Below are 13,581 nucleotides of genomic sequence, written 5' to 3'. Positions count from 1 at the left end.
CAGGTTGCCCTCTGTCCAAGCAAGAACCCTCACTCTAGTCATGGTAAGTCACACACAATCCAAAATTATCCTGTGCCCACCCTCTAGTAGCTTGGCACGAGCAGTCAGGCGTAACTTAGAAGGCAATGTGTAAAGCATTTGTGAAATAAATCATACAATAACATAATATAGCACTATAAAAATACACCACACAGTGTTTAGAAAAATATATAATATGTATCTGGGTATTAACAGGTCAAAACGATCAAAGATGCAATATGAATTTGTAAAGATATCATTAAAAAGTGATATAATGGGGGTCATTCTGACCCTGGCGGCCGGTGACCGCCAGGGTCACCGACCACGGGAGCACCGCCAACAGGCTGGCGGTGCTCCCTCGAGCATTCTGACCGCGGCGGTTCAGCCGCGGTCAGAAGCGGAAAGTCGGCGGTCTCCCGCCGACTTTCCGCAGCTCGGGGGAATCCTCCATGGCGGCGGAGCGCGCTCCGCCGCCATGGGGATTCAGACACCCCCTACCGCCATCCTGTTCATGGCGGGAAACCCGCCATGAACAGGATGGCGGTAGGGGGTGCCGCGGGGCCCCTGGGGGCCCCTGCAGTGCCCATGCCAATGGCATGGGCACTGCAGGGGCCCCCGTAAGAGGGCCCCACAAAGTATTTCAGTGTCTGCTATGCAGACACTGAAATACGCGACGGGTGCCACTGCACCCGTCACACCTTCCCACTACGCCGGCTCAATTCTGAGCCGGCGTCCTCGTGGGAAGGTTGATTTGCCCTGGGCTGGCGGGCGGCCTTTTGGCGGCCGCCCGCCAGCCCAGGGCAAATCTCAGAATCACCGCAGCGGTCTTTCGACCGCGGTGCGGTGTTCTGACGGGGTTACTTTGGCGGGCGGCCTCCGCCGCCCGCCAAAGTAAGAATGAGCCCCAAAGTGTCTTAAGTCTTTAAAAAGCAAACAAAGGCCCTCATTCTGACCTTGGCGGGCGGCGGAGGCCGCCCGCCAAAGTCCCGCCGTCAGGTTACCGTTCCGCGGTCGAAAGACCGCGGCGGTAATTCTGACTTTCCCGCTGGGCTGGCGGGCGGTCTCCTTCAGACCGCCAGCCAGCCCAGCGGGAAAGAGGCTTCCACGATGAAGCCGGCTCGGAATCGAGCCGGCGGAGTGGAAGCTGTGCGACGGGTGCAGTTGCACCCGTCGCGTATTTCACTGTCTGCGCAGCAGACAGTGAAATACATTTAGGGGCCCTCTTACGGGGGCCCCTGCAATGCCCATGCCAGTGGCATGGGCACTGCAGGGGCCCCCAGGGGCCCCGCGACCCCCCCTACCGCCATCCGGATCTCGGCGGTCCGACCGCCGGGATCTGGATGGCGGTAGGGGGGGTCAGAATCCCCGCGGCGGTGCAGCAAGCTGCGCCGCCGCGGAGGATTCAATGGGGCCGCGGTACACTGGCGGGACCCCGCCAGTGGTGCCGGTCCGACCGCGGCTTTACCGCCGCGGTCGGAATCCCCATTGAAGCACCGCCGGCTTGTCGGCGGTGCTCCCGCGGTCCTCCGCCCTGGCGGTCAAAGACCGCCAGGGTCAGAATGAGGGCCAAAGTCTCTTTCAAGCACAAGTACCTGGTTTACAGTGGAAAATCTCCGCAAAGGGCCGCAGAAGAAGAGATACATGGAAAAATGGTGTGTGTGTCAATTTCTCCCCAGCACACACAGACTTGCGTCGTTATTGTTCTCGCGGGGAAGTCGTGCGTTGTTTTCCGGCGTGCTGACAGTCTCTCTCTGTGGTTCGCGGGATTACCAGATGTCCCCGGGTCTGTGCGTGGATTCTTCGGGTTGTTTTCCGGCTGCGCGTCGTTCCGCGAGGCTGTGCATGGAATTTTCTTTCTCATGGCAGGCATCGCGTCGATTTCCCCTTTGGAAGTCGGGCGGCGTTGTCCATGCGAGGCCGTGCATCGAAGTTCCTGCCACCTCGAAGGCGTTGCGTCGATCAGCGTCGGTGTGCGGCGATTTTCTCGCCGCAGAGCAAGCTGTGCGTCGAAATTTTCGGCGCACGAAGAGTCCAAATGAAAAAGAGAAGTCTTTTTGGTCCTGAGACTTCAGGGAACAGGAGGCAAGCTCTATCCAAGCCCTTGGAGAGCACTTTTACAGCCAGACAAGAGTTCAGCAAGGCAGCAGGCCAACAGCAAGGCAGCAGTCCTTTGTAGAAAGCAGACAGGTGAGTCCTTTAAGCAGCCAGGCAGTTCTTCTTGGCAGGATGTAGTTTCTGGTTCAGGTTTCTTCTCCAGCAAGTGTCTGATGAGGTAGGGCAGAGGCCCTGTTTTATACTAAATTGTGCCTTTGAAGTGGGGGTGACTTCAAAGAGTGGCTAAGAAATGCACCAGGTCCCCTTTCAGTTCAATCCTGTCTGCCAGGGTCCCAGTAGGGGGTGTGGCAGTCCTTTGTGTGAGGGCAGGCCCTCCACCCTCCCAGCCCAGGAATACCCATTCAAAATGCAGATGTATGCAAGTGAGGCTGAGTACCCTGTGTTTGGGGTGTGTCTGAGTGAATGCACAAGGAGCTGTCAACTAAACCTAGCCAGACGTGGATTGAAAGGCACAGAAAGATTTAAGTGCAAAGAAATGCTCACTTTCTAAAAGTGGCATTTCTAGAATAGTAATATTAAATCCGACTTCACCAGTCAGCAGGATTTTGTATTACCATTCTGGCCATACTAAATATGACCTTCCTGCTCCTTTCAGATCAGCAGCTGCCACTTCAACAATATATGAGGGCAGCCCCAATGTTAGCCTATGAAGGGAGCAGGCCTCACAGTAGTGTGAAAACGAATTTAGGAGTTTTACACTACCAGGACATATAAACTACACAGGCACATGTCCTGCCTTTTACCCACACAGCACCCTACTCTAGGGGTTACCTAGGGCACACATTAGGGGTGACTTATATGTAGAAAAAGGGGAGTTCTAGGCTTGGCAAGTACTTTTAAATGCCAAGTCGAAGTGGCAGTTAAACTGCACACACTGGCCTTGCAATTGTAGGCCTGAGACAAGGTTAAGGGGCTACTGAAGTGGGTGGCACAACCAGTGCTGCAGGCCCACTAGTAGCATTTAATCTACAGGCCCTAGGCACATATAGTGCACTCTACTAGGGACTCACAAGTAAATTAAATAGCCAATCATGGATAAACCAATCAATAGTACAATTTACACAGAAAGCATATGCACTTTAGCACTGGTTAGCAGTGGAAAAAGTGGCCAGAGTTCAAAAGCCAACAACAACAGGTCAGAAAAAATAGGAGGAAGGAGGCAAAAAGTTTGGGGATCACCCTGTCAAAAAGCCAGGTCCAACATGACCCCCTACCAGCCTAAAGCCAGGGGAGAACAATCACTATCCTGATGTACTTCCCTGTTTGAGGCAACAGAACAAGGACCCAGGCCCACAACAGCAGGGGCATGCTCCAGTTCTACGCCTTCCTGACTCCAATTGGATCCCTCTGTCCACACTCTCAGGGCCCACTAAGCCAACCCATGGGGAACCTTTCTCCTTACCTGCGGATACCATCTGTGCAGCACCTAACCTTACTTTGCTCACAGACGTATTCCAGGCGCAGGATAGTACCACCAGGACCAACACAGTAGTGTTGCCCACTCTACCCCCGGGGTGTGACACTTGTCCCCTCCCCAGGGATAACTCTGTCCACCCGGACAGCAAGCCACAGTGGTTACTGACAGCTGTCAGGGATGAGAGCCAGGCCCCAGGTCTCTCAAAGCTCTCTAACCACTGGGGCTGTGGAGAGTGGGAGGCGGTAGCCCCAGGTACTGGGCACCATTTAACCACTCTCCCTTCCACCAGGTCAGGGATGACAACCTGAACCTGGTCCTCCCCTCTGAGGCTCTGTACCCTCCCTCCTGGAGCGGTACCCCCAGAGTCCAACATGGTCTGGGTGCTTATAGAAGCCGCCCTGCACCATTCCTCCATCATTGCAGGGCTGTTAACCTGCAACTGGCCCTCCAACCTGGGGTCTGTACCTCCAGGTTGGACTAGGGCCCGGGGTGAGGCTTCCCTCCCCCTGCCCTCCCTTCTGGGGTCCAGCACCCTCCAACTAGGAGTGGCCTCCTCAGAAGACAACATGGTAGGGGCACTGTTATCAGTAGCCCCTCCCTCCAGGTCCGGGGGGACACCCTGAACCTGGTCTTCCAGCCCAGGGTCTTTACCCTCAGACTGGATCACTGCCTGGCAAACCAGGACTTTCTAACGGGCACACCTACCCCCCACCAGGTCAGAGTTTAACCTCTGAACCTGGCCATCCAACCCAGAGTCACCACCCTGAGGTTGAACAATTGCCTGGCACACCAGAACTGCTTGGGGGGCAAACCTACCCCCCACCAGGTCAGAGTTTAACCCCTGAACCTGGTCATCCAACTCAGAGTCACCACCCTGAGGTTGAACAATTGCCTGGCACACCAGGACTTCCTGGTGGGCACATCTACCCCCCACCAGGTCAGAGTTTAACCCCTGAACCTGGTCATCCAACCCAGAGTCACCACCCTGAGGTTGAACAATTGCCTGGCATGCCAGGACTTCCTGGGGGGCACACTCACCCCCCACAAGGGACACACCGTCCCCAAGGGCCACACAAGAGTCTGGTTGGTGCAGGTCTCCTGACCTCTGCCCATCCAGCAGAGTCTGGATCTCCCCCAAACCAGAAACGGTTTCACCTGGGTCATTCCTGGGGGGCTCTGCTCTCAGAGCTGACCCCTGACTCTCCAGGACCTCCACTGGGGTCCGCAACCCCCTCTCAACCCTCTGTCTGGACTTCTGCACCCCCTCACTAGGAGTGGTACTGCCAGACACCAGAACTGGTGGGATGCTGGCTACAGTCACCCCCCCAAGTTCTTCTGACACTGCAGGGCCTCCCTCAACAGGTGGCCCTACGGTACAGGCTAGGCTTCCCTCCTGGCGTTCCCTCATGGAACCCTCTAGGACCTGGGACCTACCTGGGACACTACAATCCTCTCCCACCTCACTTGGTTGGGAAACACCTAGACCACTCTCTTCAGGAGCACCCCCAAATGCCTCTTCAGACTCTCTGGTACTCACCCACAAGTCTGCCTCCATTGTAAGCTCCCTGGGGTCAGAGAACTCACACTCCACCTGATGTTGGCGTAGCTCTGGAAAATAAGGACCAGACATATGCTCTCCAGCAATTACATCACTCTGCCCTTCACATGTATTAACCACAGTACCCTTCACCCAACCACCCAGTGATTCAGCCTTGAAAAAGCACTCTACGTCACCCTCTTGAGACTGGTGAGACAGTATCTGACTGTACCTGACACTCAACCCATACTCTTCTGGGATGTCTCCACACTCTATATCCAGGACGTCCACCAGGGGGGAACCCTTTTCCCTGTCACTCTCTGCTAGAGCTAGTAAAGTGTCCCTCCCCCCAGTAGGAATATGACTCCCTGTGCCAGTTCTCCAATCCTTCTCAGGGACCCTGTCCATAACGGGAACTACCTCATACTCTTGAACCGCCTGGGGTGTGTCAACTCCCTTCTTCAAGTTGGGCACCACATCTCTGGGATTGTGCCCTTCTTCAGCAGTACTGGATGCAAGATTTTTGCTGCCACCATCTGAACTGGACTCAGCCCTTCCGGCCTCCAGTTTCAGCTCTTCACAGCTCAGCTCTTGAGCTGCAATCCCTTCTTGTTCCAGGGCTAACGCTCTTGCTGCCTCAGCCCTTTCAATAAAGTAATCTAGCTCCTCCAGCGACCACTCTCGAGCTAGGAGCCATTCATCTCTCACTGGTTCTCTTTCCTCATCTGAGTAGTCCTCCTCATTATCTGAGCAGTCCTCCTCCTCATCTGAGGAGTACTTAGTCATTTGGTTTTTTGCTGCCTCTTCCTATCTTTCTTCCCCCCAGGTTATGTAGATAGCTAGCAGTTCCATCTTAGTGGATCTCCTTGATATAGGAAGTCCCCATTTTCTGCAAAGCATCCTTAGGTCAGCCTTAGTGAGTGATTTAGTAGGCACAACGTATGACACACAGTAGATACCCATTCTCAATCTGATAAGGTATCACAGGCAAAAACCAAAATCCAAAGTCCAAAATATCAATAATATATCCAGGAGGACATCAGAGAACCAAAAGCAAAAAGATGAAAAATCAAGTTGACCTTCAACTGTGGGTAGGTAGTGAAATACTTAGCTACTGTATGTCACTGCACAAACACAAGTCCTATCCTCACCGCTGATCACCAATGTTAGAAATGGGGTTTTTGGTTGGCAGTCAGGTTACCCTCTGTCCAAGCAAGAACCCTCTCTCTATCAGGGTAAGTCACACACAATCCAAAATTATCCTGTGCCCACCCTCTGGTAGCTTGGCACGAGCAGTCAGACTTAACTTAGAAGGCAATGTGTAAAGCATTTGTGCAATAAATCATACAATAACATAATATAGCACCATAAAAATACACCACACAGTGTTTAGAAAAATATATAATATTTATCTGGGTATTAGAAGGTCAAAACGATCAAAGATGCAATATGAATTTGTAAAGTTATCACTAAAAAGTGACATAAAAGGGGTTATTCTAACTTTGGAGGAGGTGTTAATCCGTCCCAAAAGTGACGGAAAAGTGACAGATTTACCACCAGCCGTATTACGAGTGCATTATATCCTATGGAACTCGTAATACGGCTGGTGGTATATCCGTCATTTTACCGTCACTTTTGGGACGGATTAACACTCCTCCAAAATTAGAATAACCCCCAAAGTGTCTTAAGCCTTTAAAAAGCAAACAAAGTCTCTTTCAAGCACAAGTACCTGGTTTACAGTGGAAAATCTCCGCAAAGGGCCGCAGAAGAAGAGATACGTGGAAAAATGGTGTGTGCGTCGATTTCTCCCGAGCACACACGGACTTGCATCATTATTTTTCACGCGGGGAAGTTGTGCATCGTTTTCCGGCACGCGGACAGTCTCTCTCTGTGGTTCGCTGGATTACCAGATGTCCCCGGGTCTGTGCGTGGATTCTTCGGCTTGTTTTCCAGCTGCACGTCGTTCCGCGAGGCTGTGCGTGGAATTTTCTTTCTCACGACAGGCGTCACGTCGATTTCCCCTCTGGAAGTCGGGTGGCGTTGTCCGTGCGAGGCCATGCGTCGAAGTTCCGGCCACCCCGAAGGCGTTGCGTCGATCAGCGTCGGTGTGCGGCAATTTTCTCGCCGCGGAGCAAGCTGTGTGTCGAAATGTTCGGCGCACGAAGAGTCCAAATGAAAAAGAGAAGTCTTTTTGATCCTGAGACTTCAGGGAACAGGAGGTAAGCTCTATCCAAGCCCTTGGAGAGCACTTTTACAGCCAGACAAGAGTTCAGCAAGGCAGCAGGCCAACAGCAAGGCAGCAGTCCTTTGTAGAAAGCAGACAGGTGAGTCCTGTAAGCAGCCAGGCAGTTTTTCTTGGCAGGATGTAGTTTCTGGTTCAGGTTTCGTCTCCAGCAAGTGTCTGATGAGGTAGGGCAGAGGCCCTGTTTTATACTAAACTGTGCCTTTGAAGTGGGGGTGACTTCAAAGAGTGGCTATGAAATGCACTAGGTCCCCTTTCAGTTCAATCCTGTCTGCCAGGGTCCCAGTAGGGGGTGTGGCAGTCCTTTGTGTGAGGGCAGGCCCTCCACCCTCCCAGCCCAGGAAGACCCATTCAAAATGCAGATGTATGCAAGTGAGGCTGAGTACCCTGTGTTTGGGGTGTGTCTGAGTGAATGCACAAGGAGCTGTCAACTAAACCTAGCCAGACGTGGATTGAAAGGCACAAAAAGATTTAAGTGCAAAGAAATGCTCACTTTCTAAAAGGTGCATTTCTAGAATAGTAATATTAAATCCGACTTCACCAGTCAGCAGGATTTTGTATTACCAATCTGGCCTTACTAAATATGACCTTCCTGCTCCTTTCAGATCAGCAGCTGCCACTTCAAAAATGTATGAGGGCAGCCCCAATGTTAGCCTATGAAGGGAGCAGGCCTCACAGTAGTGTAAAAATGAATTTAGGAGTTTTACACTACCAGGACATATAAACTACACAGGCACATGTCCTGCCTTTTACCCACACAGCACCCTGCTCTAGGCGTTACCTAGGGCACACATTAGGGGTGACTTATATGCAGAAAAAGGGGGGTTCTAGGTTTGGCAGGTACTTTTAAATCCCAAGTCGAAGTGGCAGTGAAACTGCACACACAGGTCTTGCAATGGTAGGCCTGAGACAAGGTTAAGGGGCTACTGAAGTGGGTGGCACAACCAGTGCTGCAGGCCCACTAGTAGCATTTAATCTACAGGCCCTAGGCACATATAGTGCACTCTACTAGGGACTAGGGACATACAAGTAAATTAAATAGCCAATCATGGATAAACCAATCAATAGTACAATTTACTTAGAGAGCATATACACTTTAGTACTGGTTAGCACTGGAAAAAGTGCCCAGAGTTCAAAAGCCAACAACAACAGGTCAGAAAAAATAGGAGGAAGGAGGCAAAAAGTTTGGGGATGACCCTGTCAAAAAGCCAGGTCGAACAGCCCTGCTTACAGAAGTATCCTGACTTCTGCTGGAAGATGATTCACTCAAAGACTATAGGCCTGCTGAATTCTGCTGGCACTTGTAACTGCTCTCCAGTGGCCAAGTGACTGGCGTCCTGTTTAGCTTCCTGTGGTACACAGAAAACTAGAGTAACTGCTCGCTCAAGAAGGTCCTCACCAAAGAGGACTGATCACTGCAGGAGAGCTGACAGGAGAAAGATCTTGTGCCACAAAGCCTCTCCTAAGGAGCTAGGGATTTCAGGACTGGTCAGAAGGATGTGAGAGTGCAAAATGTACATTACCCACTGAGCACATGAAATGGTTGTAGCATCATAGGCTATCTATAGACTGGATAAATGGTTAAATAAAATAGATCAGTTTTTGTAGAATGCCCACTTCCTGTGGTACTGTTAAATAGATTTAGGCTTTTATGACATAGAATAGCACAATGTGTTTCACAAGGAGAAGCAGAAAGAGCTCAAAGCATGGGGTGTTGTTAGGCCTGACAGCCTTAGGGTGGTCATCCCCCAACTTTTTGCCTGCCTGCCTCCCTCCACTTTTCTGACACAGTTTTTTCTGGTTTTAGGATACTGCACACTTTACCACTGCTAACCAGTGCTAAAGTGCATACGCTCTCTCTTAAACATGGTAACATTGGTACACCCCCAATTGGCATATTTGATTTACTTATAAGTCCCTAGTGAAGTGCACTACATGTGCCCAGGGTCTGTAAATTAAATGTTACTAGTGGACCTGCAGCACTGATTGTGCCAACCACATAAGTAGCCCCTTAACCATGTCTCAGGCCTTGCATTGCAAGGCCTGTGTGTGCAGTGCCACTTCGACTTGGCATTTAAAATGACTTGCCAAGCCTCAAACTCCCCTTTTTTACACATAAGTCACCCCTAAGGTAGGCCCTAGGTAACCCATTGGACAGGGTGCTATGTAGGTAAAAGGCAGAACATGACATATGAGTCTTTATATGTACTGGTAGTGAAAAACTCTTAAATTCATTTTCCACTAATGTGAGGTCTGCTCCTTCAATGAACTAGAATTAGGTACAAAAACTAGGTAAAGTCCCACTCAAACAGTTCTTGACGTTGTCAAATTTGAGATTTATTTCATTGTTGTGCTGTCAGACGTATTGATTCAATGTGTTCAACAAGTATTTTTGTTCAAAGCAAAAACATTATCCAAAACGATGACAGAGAAAAATGGTGATCAGCCGACACGTGTTTCACCCCCTCTGGCTATATACGCCGGGGCTTTCTCAAGGCGTTAACGATAAGACAACCATTTATGATTTCAATAATAAGTTAGACATGTTCTTGAAAAGTGCATAGAAAAGCGGAAAGCCGCATGTACGCGGCTATCCTCCGGAAAAACGGGACGGGTTTTTCATTTTTTCATGGACTAGAATTAGGACTGCCCGCATATACTTTTTGAGTGGTAGATTCTGATCTCAAAGGGGTAACTAAGTCATATTTAGTATGGCCAGCATGGTAATAGAAAATCCTGCTTATTGGTGAGGTTGGATTTTATATTTCTATTTTAGAAATGCCACTTTTAGAAAGTGAGCATGTCTCTACACTTAAAAGCCATCTATGTCTTACAGCCTTTCTCCAATCAACATTTGGGCTGGGCTGGTTGACAGTTCCTTTGTGCATTTCACCCAGACAACCACAAACACAGGCCACTATGTCACACCTGCACTCATCTGCATATTGAGTGGGTCTTGCTGGGCTGGAAGACTGGAGGCCAGACACTTCTATTTCAAAGGCAAGTGGCCTACCCTCACACAATGGACTGCCAAACCCCCTACTGGGACCCTGGCAAACAGGACTGAACTGAAAGGGGAACTTGTGCACTTCAAAACCACTCTTTGAAGTCCCCCCCTTACTTTAAAGGCATTTTTGGAGATAAAAATTGGGTCTCTGACCCCACCAACTCAGACACTTCTGGACCTACACCTGCATCCTGTCAAAAGGAACTGCCTGGCTGTCCACAGGACTCATCTGGACTGCTTTGCTGAGAATTACTGAGAACCCTGCTGTTGCCCTGCTGCCGTGCTGGTCTCTGACTGTGCTGAGAAGGACTCTGCCTTCCCCAAAAGTGCTCTCCAAGGGCTTGGATTGAGCTTGCCTCCTGTTTTCTGAAGTCTCAGGGTCAAAAAGACTTCATCTCTTCAGAAAAGTCCTTGTGGGTTGAAAATCGATGCACTACCTGCCAACTTCGACGCAAAGCCTGCATTGTGACCAAGAAATCACCACACAGCCGACTGGAACGATGCAGCCCGACTTCCCGAGTGGAAATTCGATGTAGTACCCACCTTGCGATGGAAATTTCACGCATCGCCTACCGGATCAATGCGGTACCCATGCCTTCTTCCAGCGTGTCAAGGATTTTCCATGCATCGTCCCTGGGTGTCAATATATCCAGTGTCAGTTAAATATTATCTATTTTTCTAAACCTGTGTGGTTTATTTTTGTGGTGTTTTCACTGTGTTACTGTTTGATTTATTGCACAAATACTTTACACATTGCCTTTCAAGTTAGGCCTGACTGCTCAGTGCCAAGCTACCAGAGGGATGGCACGGGATAATTTGGACTGTGTGTGATTTACTCTGACTAGGATTGTGGTCACTACTTGGACAAAGATGTATTCCTCTGGCAACTAGAGGCTCATTCAACAGTGATAATATCTCAGTATCTTCATGGCTACCTCAAAAGAGGACAGCCAACATTGCACTTGGCCTCTCACCCTCCCCATAGACTCAAGCAACAGCATATTTACCTAAGTGCATTACCTCATACTGTGCTAATTCATTGTATTCTGCTAGTTTCCTGTGCATTTGTCATAGAAGCATTTGATCCGCTGTTGTCACTTGTGCCTGCTCGAGTGCCACCAATTCTGACTCTAGTTTTTGTAAGCAGCCCCAGCTAGAGCGAAGTACCCCTGCATGCTTCGCTATAGTGACCCCCATAGATATAAGCTTTGAAGCCCAGATTAGTGTGAATAAACTCATTTATCGTCTGCATCAAGTCATCACAGAATCATCACAGAATGACACATCTTGTAGGGAGTACTGAGGAAAGCACCAGGAAAAAGCATGTTTCCGGATTCCGGCTAGCTCTAGGATTATCACCACCGGGGAGTAATCAGAAGACGTATGAAGCAAGTGCTCAGATCAGCATACCCTGGACAACAGGCCACGCAACACCAGCCAGTAATCAGTGCATGTGTGCAGATCATGAATGGTTGAATAATGCATGTAACCACTTCCCTGAGGCGAACAATGTCACCAAACATCTACTAGCACATTGTTGTCATCCACCATCGCTATGGCCCAGGCTGCTAAAGAAGGTCGCCTGGGGGGCCTCAGGAGCGATCCTGGTTGGAATTTTGCACACATTTGAAATCCCCCACCCAAATATGAGGTATGCCACCATAAGTGGCCAGTTTAGCTTGCAGCGATTAGTAGATCGGGGGGGTTATCATAGTTAGGGACAAAGACCCCTGCTAGGAGAACCTCAAAATAATCTTTGCAACTTCTTGCCACCACAAAGCGACCATTCAGATCCACACACACTTCCTGCAACTTAATATAGGCATCACAGCACATTCAAATGAGGACTCTTCGCTCATTTGTGGTAAACCCCGTGGCACGGCACAGCCCTTTCAAATAGTAAGTGTTAAGCACCCTAGCTGGAGGAGCCAAGTGGGTATCCTGCAAAATAGCTATATCTGTCTGTTGCCTTTGCAGATAAAGTACCACTCTATGAATTTTATGTATTTATTGTTCCACCTCTAACATTCCAAGTCAGCAAACTCAGACAGGCGTTAGTTTAGATGAAGCATTATTATCAGCATCATTCAAAGAATCATAACTGCAGTCATATAGGTACTGTCACACCCCCTGTAATATAGATCTGACTGTACTACATATAATGCAAACATCTGAATGCTGCAAAGTCCACCCCCCACCCACACTATGTCCCCCAGCTTTTGACACAGCCTCACCGTACCCTCCCTTAGCCCACCCAACTGTCAAACCATAAAACCTAAAGAGGAATAGTATGGTGCACACATGGGGGTAGATAGTGCCTGCCAAGAGCTCCAACAACACTCGGGTGAACTAGGACTGTGTCTTGCATAATAATACTCTAACCTAAGAACCAGTGTTTGGTATAGGCAACAGCAAAGTATAAAAAAGGAAGTACATTACTATTGGCACCAAACCACACCATATTCCGTGTAGTAATAACAATCAAGAATAACTACAAAATCCGACACAGTAACCAACAATCCAAAGCGGTTGTTAAGAGCTCACCATCACAACAAAGGGGACAATTAAGGTACATGCAGCACTACCTCAGTAGGGCTCAAAGAATAGCACCCCGTAGGTGTCCATTGTGTCAGACAAAACATGCCAAAATCAGTATAGGTATCATGAAGTTATAATTAGGACAAAAATGTGCATGTGCTAGTCCTGTTCATCGAGTTCATGAGGTGATGCTCCTTCATCTTCTGAATGCTATGCTGATCCGTGTTTTGCCCTAGGAGAAAGCAGCTGCTTGAGCAACTCCTGACAACTCTTGGGGTCAGAAAATTGTTTTTGCTTCCCATCGATAGTTACATGCAACCTGGCTGGATAAAGCTTGGCATAGTCTAGTTTAAGTTCCCTCAGCTTTTTCTTTGCTGCATAAACTGTCTCCTTGCCTCCTGTACCTGGGGAGCAAAGTCAGGAAATATAGACAACTCCACGCCCTCGTATCTGAGAGACTGAAGCTCTCTAGAGCAGAGCAGTGCTACATCGCAGTCTCTATAGTTCAAGAGTCATGCAATGATTGAGAGAGGGAGGGCACCTGGCACTGGCCAAGGCACCAACAAACGATGGACCCACTTGACCAGAAAAATGTTGGAAGAGGTTTCACGTCCCAGTACTTGTACAAGAAGACATTCCACAAAGGTCTCCATGTTGCCAACTGCCATAGACTCCACCAGGCCAATAAAGCACAAACTATTCCACAG

This window comes from Pleurodeles waltl, chromosome 3_1 (genome assembly GCF_031143425.1).
Source record: "Pleurodeles waltl isolate 20211129_DDA chromosome 3_1, aPleWal1.hap1.20221129, whole genome shotgun sequence".
NCBI classification, from domain to species: Eukaryota; Metazoa; Chordata; class Amphibia; order Caudata; family Salamandridae; genus Pleurodeles; species Pleurodeles waltl.
This window is presented reverse-complemented; position numbering follows the sequence as displayed.